General features: G+C 41.5%; 1 pseudogene; it reads left to right on the top strand.

Annotated features, from left to right (window-relative positions):
* Positions 1-1,259: 1,259 nt before the first annotated feature.
* LOC115991245 lies at positions 1,260-10,350 on the top strand (annotated as a pseudogene).
* Positions 10,351-10,717: the final 367 nt, after the last annotated feature.

Below are 10,717 nucleotides of genomic sequence, written 5' to 3'. Positions count from 1 at the left end.
ATATAAATTCAAAATGTGAAGTGAAAAAAATAATAATAATAACGTTTATAATAGATGGCCTATTTTTATAGGTGTAAACTAATGTGTTAGCTATATTATGAAAATATTTCATGGGAGGAGAAGTAGTAAAGGGAGACTACTCCTTTTTGTATGGAGCAACAATCAATGTCATGACTTTTGATTTTTTGTTTTTCCGTCAAAGTCGTCGTGGTTGATCCAAAAAACGAAACGAAAAGTCTAAGACATTTTTGTTGGGTCGATAATACATGTATTTCATCTATTTTAGCGTGCGTTTTGGGACGAGTCTTCGAAGTGGGAGGCACGGCTATCGCTCACGGTGTTAAATAACTAATTCTTCTAAAAGTTGCTGTAAGTGTTGGTATTTGGTAAGTAGATAATTAAAGTAAGAGGTGTGAAGCAATCAAGCATGACAGATAAGTTTATAACATTAAAAGAGGAAAACATTTGTTTCTTTCAATGTTGAATACTCCGGTAGAGTACGCATTTATGATACTTCGGAAGTACCTAATTATTATAAAATTATTGAATACTCTGAGAGTACCATAAATGCGTACGCACTCCTCTCACATGAATTATGGATCCCACCATAAACTTAATTAGTGGAACCCACAATTCATATGAGAATTAGAAAATTATTGAATATTCTGAGAGTATCATAAATGTGTACTTCCTCCTCACACATGAATTGTGGGTCCCACTATAAACTTAATTAGTGAGAACTACAATTTATGTGAAATGAGAGAGTATGTATTTATGGTACTCCGAGATTACTCAATAATGAAAAATTATTGAATACGCCAGAAGTATATTATTGAATACTCCGGGAGTACTATAAATGCGTATTTCCTCCTCTCACATGAATTGTGGGTCTCACCATAAACTTAATTAATGAAACTTATAGTTTTGTGAGAAAAAGAATACGCATTTATAGTACTCTAAGCGTAATAAAGCAGCTGCATTTTTTGGCCAACAAAAGATTATGAGAATTATCAACGTCTGCTAGTATACACTAAAGAGCAAAGACGGCACATTTTATTATTTTTATTTTATTTTATTTTTTTGAGATGTTAGACTTGCGAAATTCTGGAGTAGCATTTTTACTAGAAAACCGGACTTTTCAGAAATACTGCTTTATGAAGCAAAGAAGAAATAAAAAAGATCCATCGTAAATTGTTAAATAAACAAAGCCTCCCTGAACCCTTTCCTGCATTCTCACACCAAGTAGGTTCAAACAAGTAATGGGATTTCTTAGCAAGAGTAACTTGTTTGTCCTTTGTTGCCTTTGTTTAAACTTTGGCGTTGCCGTAGACACCATTAGATCTTCTCAATCCATCAAAGACACAGACTCTGATTACATAATCTCCAATGGGAGTACTTTCAAACTGGGATTCTTCAGCCCAGTGAATTCAACAAATCGATATCTTGGAATATGGTATAATAGAATTTCTGTATTCACAGTCGTATGGGTAGCGAACAGAGAGAAACCCCTCAAGGATTATTCAGGGGTTCTTACTATATCTGAGGACGGCAACCTTGTAGTATTAAATGGACAAATGGAGATTCTTTGGTCATCGAATGTTACCAACTCTGTTGTCAATCCAAGTGCGCAGCTTTTAGATTTAGGGAACCTGGTCTTGCGAGACAACACAAGGACAACCATATGGGAAGGTTTTCAATTTCCTACTAATACAATGTTGCCCAAGATGAAAATAAGCGCTAATGCAAGAACAGGTAAGAAAGTTCAGTTGACATCATGGAAAAGCCCTTCTGATCCATCCATTGGAAGCTTCTCTTCGGGCTTTGATCCACTTAATATTGGTCTTCCTCAATCTTTCATTTGGAAAGACCGTAGCCCATATTGGCGCAGTGGTCAATGGAATGGTCGGATTTTTATTGGGGTACCAAATATGGATTCTGCATTTCGTAATGGATTTAGTATTGAAACTGATGAAAAAGGAACAATTTCTTTAAGTTTCTCTTACGTGACTGAATCTTTGATACATTTAGTCCATAATTCGAATGGAAATTTGGAGCAAAGATCTTGGGATGATAAGAAGAAGGATTGGGTGGTGGTGTTGAAAGCTTTGCAGAGTGAGTGCGATTTTTATGCTAAGTGTGGGGCATTTGGAAGTTGTAATTCACAAAGTTTGCCAATTTGCAGCTGTTTAGGGGGGTTTGAGTAAAGGAATACAGAAGAATGGAATAGAGGAAATTGGAGTAGTGGATGTGTGAGAAGGACACCATTGAAGTGTGAGAGAGTGAATACTACTGGCGGTGAAGGCAGCAAAACAGATGGGTTTTTGAAACTGAAAATGATGAAGGTTCCAGACTTTGCAGATTAATCTTCTGTTCTTGAGGATGAATGCAGGCAAAAGTGTTTGGAGAACTGTTCTTGTATAGCGTATGCATACGATACTAGCACTGCTTGTTTGTCATGGACTAGAAGCCTAATTGACCCACAAAAATTCTCCAGCGGTGGGGTTGATCTTTACATGCGCATTGCCTTTTCAGAACTCGGTAAGTTGTTCTTTACTGCTGGTCCAGTTGTAAGGTATTGCGGAGTTAATACTTTTTTATGATTAATAGATACAGAGGGAGATGTGATAATAATAGTCAGAATTACCGTGATCATAGGAACAGTTTTTACTTCAATCTGCATATTCATATTGTGGAGGTGGATGGCTAACCATAAAGGTAATATTTCCACAAAGTAACAACACAATGGACTAGGAAATGTTTCTATATATTAGAAATTACTCACAATGTAGTAAAAATCAGCAAGGAGAAACAGTGCAAATGGGATTTTATTATTCAACAGAGGAGAATCACATAAACAATTTCCAAGTGAAAACATGCTTGGAGACATTCTGAACCAAGTTAAAGTCCAGGAGCTACCGCTATTTGATTTTGAGAAGATGGCGTGTGCCCGTAAGGGGGGTGGATTGTAGTGACCCGAAAAGAGGGGACTTGCATTCCTTGGAATCCCACATCGCCTAGGGGAAGCACATGAAAATGTGTTTATAATGAATGACTTCCCTTCAATGTGTAGAGGCCTTTTCCCCCACTGTTGTGTGCTTTAGGAAAGAACAAAATCATAAGGGGTATGAGACCCCAAAGCGGACAATATCTACACAGGTGAGGTGGGGTCATTATAGATGGTATCAGAGTCGTGCCCTAGCTGGAAGTGTGGGCCCCACACGCGAGGACGTGTGTGCTCGTAAGGGGGTGGATTGTAGTGACCCAAAAAGAGGGGTCTTGCATTCTATAGAATCCCACATTGCCTAGGGAAGTACATGGAAATGTGTTTATAAGGAATGACCTCCCTTCAATGTGTAGAGGCCTTTTCCCTCACTACTGTGTGCTTTGGGAAAAAACAAAACCAGGAGGGGTATGAGACCTCAAAGCGGAAAATATCTACACAGGTGGGGTGGGGTTGTTAGAGATGGTATCAGAGCCATGCCCTAGTCGGAAGTGTGGGCCCCACATGCGAGGACGCGTGTGCTCGTAAGGGGGTGGATTGTAGTGACCCAAAAAGAGGGGTCTTGCATTCCATGGAATCCCCCATTGCCTAGGGAAGCACATGGAAATGTGTTTATAAGGAATGACCTTCCTTCAATGTGTAAAGGCATTTTCCCCGTAGGGTGGTGTCGTTATAGATGGAATCAGAGCCATGCCCTAGCCGAAAGTGTCGGCCCCACATGCAAGGACGCGTGTGCCCGTAAGGGGGGTGGATTGTAGTGACCCAAAATGAGGGGTCTTGCATTCCATGGAATTCCACATTGCTTAGGGAAGCATATAGAAATATGTTTATAAGGAATGATCTCCCTTCAATGTGTAGAGGTATTTTCCCCCACCGTTGTATGCTTTGGGAAAGAACTAAACTGTGAGGGGTATGAGACCCCAAAGCGGACAATATCTACACAGGTAGGGTGGTGTCGTTACAGATGATATCAGAGCCATGCCCTAGCCGAAAGTGTGGGCCTCATATGCGAGGACGCATGTGCCTATAAGGGGGGTGGATTGTAGTGACCCGAAAAGAGGGGACTTGCATTCCTTGGAATCCCACATCGCCTAGGGAAAGTACATGAAAATGTGTTTATAAGGAATGACTTCCCTTCAATGTGTAGAGGCATTTTCCCCCACTGTTGTGTGCTTTAGGAAAGAACAAAACCATAAGGGGTATGAGACCCCAAAACAGACAATATCTACACAGGTGTGGTGGGGTCGTTACAGATGGTATCAGAGCCATGCCTTAGCTGTAAGTGTAGGCCCTACACGTGAGGACGTGTGTGCCTGCAAGGGGGGTGGATTGTAGTGATCCAAAAAGAGGGGTCTTGCATTCCATGGAATCCCACATCGCCTAGAAAAGCACATGGAAATGTGTTTATAAGGAATGACCTCCCTTCAATGTGTAGAGGTCTTTTCCCTCACTTCTGTGTACTTTGGGAAAAAACAAAACTGTGAGGGGTATGAGACCTCAAAGCGGAAAATATCTACACAGGTGGGGTGGGGTTGTTACAGATGGTATCGGAGCCATGCCCTTGCCGGAAGTGTGGGCCCCACACGTGAGGACTCATGTGCTCGTAAGGGGGTGGATTGTAGTGACCAAAAATGAGGGGTCTTGCATTCTATGGAATTCCACATTGCTTAGGGAAGCATATGGAAATGTGTTTATAAGGAATGATCTCCTTTCAATGTGTAGAGGCATTTTCCCCCACCGCTGTATGCTTTGGGAAAGAACTAAACTGTGAGGGGTATGAGACCCCAAAGCGGACAATATCTACACAGGTAGGGTGGGGTCATTACAGATGGTATCAGAGTCATGCCCTAACCGGAAGTGTGGGCCCCACACGCGAGGACGCTGGTGCCCGTAAGGGGGGTGGATTGTAGTGACCTAAAAAGAGGGGTCTTGCATTCCATGGAATCCCACATCACCTAGGGAAGCACATGAAAATGTATTTATAAAGAATGACCTCCCTTCAATGTGTAGAGACCTTTTCCCCCACTACTGTGTGCTTTAAGGGAAAACAAAACCGTGAGGGACATGGGCCCTAAAGCGGACAATATCTACACAGTTGGGGCGGGGCCGTTAAAGATGGTATCAGAGCCATGCCCTAGCCAAAAGTGTGGGCCCCACACGCGAGGACGCGTGTGCTCGTAAGGGGGTGGATCGTAGTGACCCAAAAAGAGGGGCTTGCATTCCATGGAATCCCCCATTGCCTAGGGAAGCACATGGAAATGTGTTTATAAGGAATGACCTTCCTTCAATGTGTACAGGCATTTTCCCCCAACGCTGTATGCTTTGGGAAAGAACTAAACTGTGAGGGGTATGAGACCCCAAAGCGGACAATATCTACACAAGTAGGGTGGTGTCGTTACAGATGGAATCAGAGCCATGCCCTAGCCGAAAGTGTGGGCCCCACATGCGAGGACACGTGTGCCCGTAAGGGGGGTGGATTGTAGTGACCCGAAAAGAGGGGACTTGCATTCCTTGGAATCCCACATTGCCTAGGGGAAGAACATGAAAATGTGTTTACAAGGAATGACTTCCCTTCAATGTGTAGAGGCCTTTTCCCTCACTGTTGTGTGCTTTAGGAAAGAACAAAACCATAAGGGGTATGAGACCCCAAAGCGGACAATATCTACACAAGTGGGGTGGGGTCGTTATAGATGGTATCAGAGCCATGCCTTAGCCGGAAGTGTGGGCCCCACACTCGAGGATGTGTGTGCCCGCAAGGGGGGTGGATTGTAGTGATCCAAAAAGAGGGGTCTTGCATTCCATGGAATCCCACATCGCCTAGAGAAGCACATGGAAATGTGTTTATAAGGAATGACCTCCCTTCAATGTGTAGAGGCATTTTCCCTCACTGCTGTGTGCTTTGGGAAAAAACAAAACTATGAGGGGTATGAGACCTCAAAGCGGAAAATATCTACACAGGTGGGGTGGGGTTGTTACAGATGGTATCAGAGCCATGCCCTAGCCGAAAGTGTCGGCCCCACACGCGAGGACTCGTGTGCTCGTAAGGGGGTGGATTGTAGTGACCCAAAATGAGGGGTCTTGCATTCCATGGAATTCCACATTGCTTAGGGAAGCATATGGAAATGTGTTTATAAGGAATGATCTCCCTTCAATGTGTAGAGGCATTTTCCCCCACCGTTGTATGCTTTGGGAAAGAACTAAACTGTGAGGGGTATGAGACCCCAAAGCGGACAATATCTACACAGGTAGGGTGGGGTCATTACAGATGGTATCAGAGTCATGCCCTAGCCGGAAGTGTGGGCCCCACACGCGAGGACGCTTGTGCCCGATAGGGGGTGGATTGTAGTGACCGAAAAAGAGGGGTCTTGCATTCCATGGAATCCCACATCACCTAGGGAAGCACATGGAAATGTGTTTATAAAGAATGACCTCCCTTCAATGTGTGGAGACCTTTTCCCCCACTACTGTGTGCTTTAAGAGAAAACAAAACCGTGAGGGACATGGGCCCTAAAGCGGACAATATCTACACAGTTAGGGCGGGGTCGTTACAGATGGTATCAGAGTCATGCCCTAGCCAAAAGTGTGGGCCCCACATGCGAGGACGCGTGTGCTCGTAAGGGGGTGGATTGTAGTGACCCAAAAAGAGGGGTCTTGCATTCCATAGAATCCCGCATTCCATAGAATCCCACATTGCCTAGGGAAGCAGATGGAAATGTGTTTATAAGGAATGACCTCCCTTCAATGTGTAGAGGTATTTTCCTTCACTACTGTGTGCTTTGGGAAAAAACAAAACCGGGAGGGGTATGAGACCTCAAAGCGGAAAATATCTACGTAGGTGGGGTGGGGTTGTTAGAGATGGTATCAGAGCCATTCCCTAGTCGGAAGTGTGGGCCCCACACGCGAGGACGCGTGTGCTCGTAAGGGGGTGGATTGTAGTGACCCAAAAAGAGGGGTCTTGCATTCCATGGAATCCCCCATTGCCTAGGGAAGCACATGAAAATATGTTTATTAGGAATGACCTTCCTTCAATGTGTAGAGGTATTTTCCCCCACCACTGTATACTTTGGGAAAGAACTAAACTGTGAAGGGTATGAGACCCCAAAGCGGACAATATCTACACAGGTGGGGTGGGGTCATTACAGATGGTATCAGAGTCATGCCTTAGCCGAAAGTGTGGGCCCCACACGCGAGGACGCTTATGCCTATAAGGGGGTGGATTGTAGTGACCCAAAAAGAGGGGTTTTGTATTCCATGGAATCCCACATCACCTAGGGAAGCACATGGAAATGTGTTTATAAGGAATGACCTCCCTTAAATGTGTAAAGACCTTTTCCCCCACTACTGTGTGCTTTAAGGGAAAACAAAACCGTGAGGGACATGGGCCCTAAAGCGGACAATATCTACACAGTTGGGGCGGGGTCGTTACAGATGGTATCAGAGCCATGCCTTAGCCGGAAGTGTGGGCCCCACACGCGAGGACGCGTGTGCTCGTAAGGGGGTGGATTGTTGTGACCCAAAAAGAAGGGTCATGCATTCCATGGAATCCCACATTGCCTAGGGAAGCACATGGAAATGTGTTTATAAGGAATGACCTCCCTTCAATGTGTAGATGCCTTTTCCCCCACTGCTGTATGCTTTGGGAAAGAACTAATCTGTGAGGGGTATGAGACCCCAAAGTGGACAATATCTACATAGGTGAGGTGGAGTCATTATAGATGGTATCAGAGTCGTGCCCTAGCCGGAAGTGTGGGCCCCACACACGAGGACACTTGTGCCCGTAAGGGGGGTGGATTATAGTGACCCAAAAAGAGGGGTCTTGAATTTCATGGAATCCCACATTGCCTAGGGAAGCACATGGAAATGTTTTTATAAGGAATGACCTCCCTTCAATGTGTAGAGGCCTTTTCCCCCACTGCTGTGTGCTTTGGGAAAGAACAAAACCGTGAGGGGTATGGGACCCCGAAGCGGAAAATATCTACACAGGTGGGGTGGGGTCATTATAGAGATTGTGATGTCCCAATTTGATTGATTGTGTGATGTGTGTGGGTGTGTGATAAGTCCCACATCGAGTATTTACTAGGTTGAACTGGGCTTTATTAACAATTATAAGGAGCCTCAATTGTGACTAGTTCTGTTGAGGTATAGCGCAAATGTGGCTAGCGCTTTTCCTTGAGTCGTTACATATGGTATCAGAGCCAGCCCGGTAATCCCGTGTGGGTTCGGAGACACTATCCTACAAAGTGGGCCCTAACAAGGACGTTAGGGATTTAAGTAGGGGAGATTGTGATGCCCCAATTTGATTGATTGTGTGATGTGTGTGGGTGTGTGATGAGTCCCACATCGGGTATTTATTGGGTTGAACTGGGTTTTATTAATAATAACAAGGAGTTTCAATTGTGACTAGTCTTTTTGAGGTATAGCGCAGATGTGGGTAACACTTTTCCTTGGGTCGTTACAAGGCTTAGAAGAATTTATGAATGAGGTGGTGGTAATATCTAAACTCCAACATCGGAATCTTGTCAAGCTCCTTGGTTGCTGTGTTGAAGGAGAAGAGAGGATGTTGATCTATGAATACATGTCAAACAAAAGTCTAGATGCATTTCTATTCGGTTAGTTAATTTTGATTCCCTTTCTTTTAACAAGAATATTTCACCTTTTTATTTATTTTATAATTTCGTGTATAAAAATTGCTAAAGATGTTAAGGGCCAATCCTAGTCACAAGTCTTTTATAAACCTCTAATACAAGTTTATTATACTAATCCTACTCAGAGTCCTTGTACAGTACTTCTAATCCTACTATGGTACGTGCGCCATGTTAATTCCCTTTGTTATCTTTTTTTCTTTTTTCTTTTTTCTTTTTTTTCTTTTTCTTTTTCTTTTTCCTTATTTGTCTTTTTCATATTTTCTAATATACATCAATTTAATTTTGCTCTCTTTTTGCATGGTATTAGTAAATCTGGAGTTAAGGTGGTTTAGCCTTAGAGACTTACATCCACAACAACAGAAGCTCTTGACGGCTCTATTATTAAACTCTATTTATTACAGCGAACCCATTAAAGAATATTTATAGTAGACTCAATTCTGAACTAATAGTAAGTAAACCTGGTTACAATACTTGAATTATTATTTATTCGTTTGCACTCCAAATAAGATTATGATTACATTACTTAGATTCTATGTAGGATCAATTAGAATCAATGAACTTGGAGTAGAGTTATATAACAGATTTGTGCCTTGACTCAAATTAGATGTTAATTTTTTAACAGAAATATTTTGTCACTGTGTTATGAGATAATGGAACAATATTCTTTGCTGTGGTACTTCAGTTGAAACATAATTTTCTGATGAATTTTACCAAATAAACTTTTGCAAACTTCATATTCATTCATCTTGTAAGTTTAATTTTTACGTTCTTTCTTTTGTTTCATTTTGATTAAATTCATTAGATCCACACAAAAATGAATTGCTAGATTGGACAAAACGCTTCAACATTGTTGAAGGAATTGGTCGAGGTCTGCTATACCTTCATAGGGATACTAGATTAAGAATTATTCATAGAGATCTAAAGGCAAGTAACATCTTGTTGGATAAAGAACTAAATCCAAAAATATCAGATTTTGGTACGGCCAGAATTTTTAGAGGTAACGAAGACCAAGTTGACACTAGAAGGGTTGTCGGAACTTAGTAAGTACCCTTGATTTGTTAAATTTAATTTGGTAGCAATACTAATATATGAAATGACAAGATCTGGATGTGTTTTATTGATGGAATTTAGTGGCTATATGTCCCCTGAATATGCTATAGAATGACGATTTTCAGAGAAGTCAGATGTCTTTGGTTTTGGAGTGTTGTTACTAGAGATAGTTAGTGGAAGAAGAATTACTTTTTATGATGATGAGCAATCCCTGACCCTTTTAGGACTAGTAAGTCATCTTATTGCCTCATTTTTTAAAACCTCCTTTGCTCTGTTTTATTTTTTATTTTTATAATTAGTATTGGTATTTGTGCAAACAATTTGAATCTTGTTTATATTTTCCAGGCATGGAAATTGTGGAATGTAGACAACATTCTAGCATTGATAGACTCGATGGTTTATGAAAAACGGTTTGAAATGGAGATGTTGAGATGCATACATGTCGGGCTGTTGTGCGTGCAAGAAATTGCTAAAGATAGGCCAACTGCATCTGTTGTTGTTTCAATGCTTAAAAGTGAAATTGTTGATCTGCCTCATCCAAAGAAACCAGCATACACTGAAAGGCAAATGGACTTAGCTACAAAGTCCTCTCAAAGCAGTCAAAATATATGCTCTGTTAACAATGTTACTATTACAATGGCTCAAGGTCGATAGCTAGCATGTGTTCTAAACATAATCATGTCGTGGTTATATATTCATTTTGAAAACTTTGAGAAAAATCAGAAAACCTTTGTCAATATTAATTGAAGTGAATGAATATTCAAAATAATTGGACATGAATTTTTTATTAGAGAAGCAGTAGAATTTATTGAATTTTATCTTACATAATTTAACTGAAATATGATTATATTCCTGTTTTTTTTTTTTTTTTTGGTCATATGGTATCAATACTAATTCATCTGTTTCCTCTTTAATTTCCACCATGAGTCCCTGGTCAAACATTCAATCTAAGAACTAAAGCATATAACCATATTCTGTTCTTGGTACATTTACGAAGATTTATCTCTCTTTAACAAACTAT

Source organism: Quercus lobata, chromosome 5, assembly GCF_001633185.2.
Source record: "Quercus lobata isolate SW786 chromosome 5, ValleyOak3.0 Primary Assembly, whole genome shotgun sequence".
Lineage (NCBI taxonomy): Eukaryota > Viridiplantae > Streptophyta > Magnoliopsida > Fagales > Fagaceae > Quercus > Quercus lobata.
Note: the sequence above shows the minus strand (reverse complement) of the source record. Positions and strands in the feature narration are given on the sequence as shown.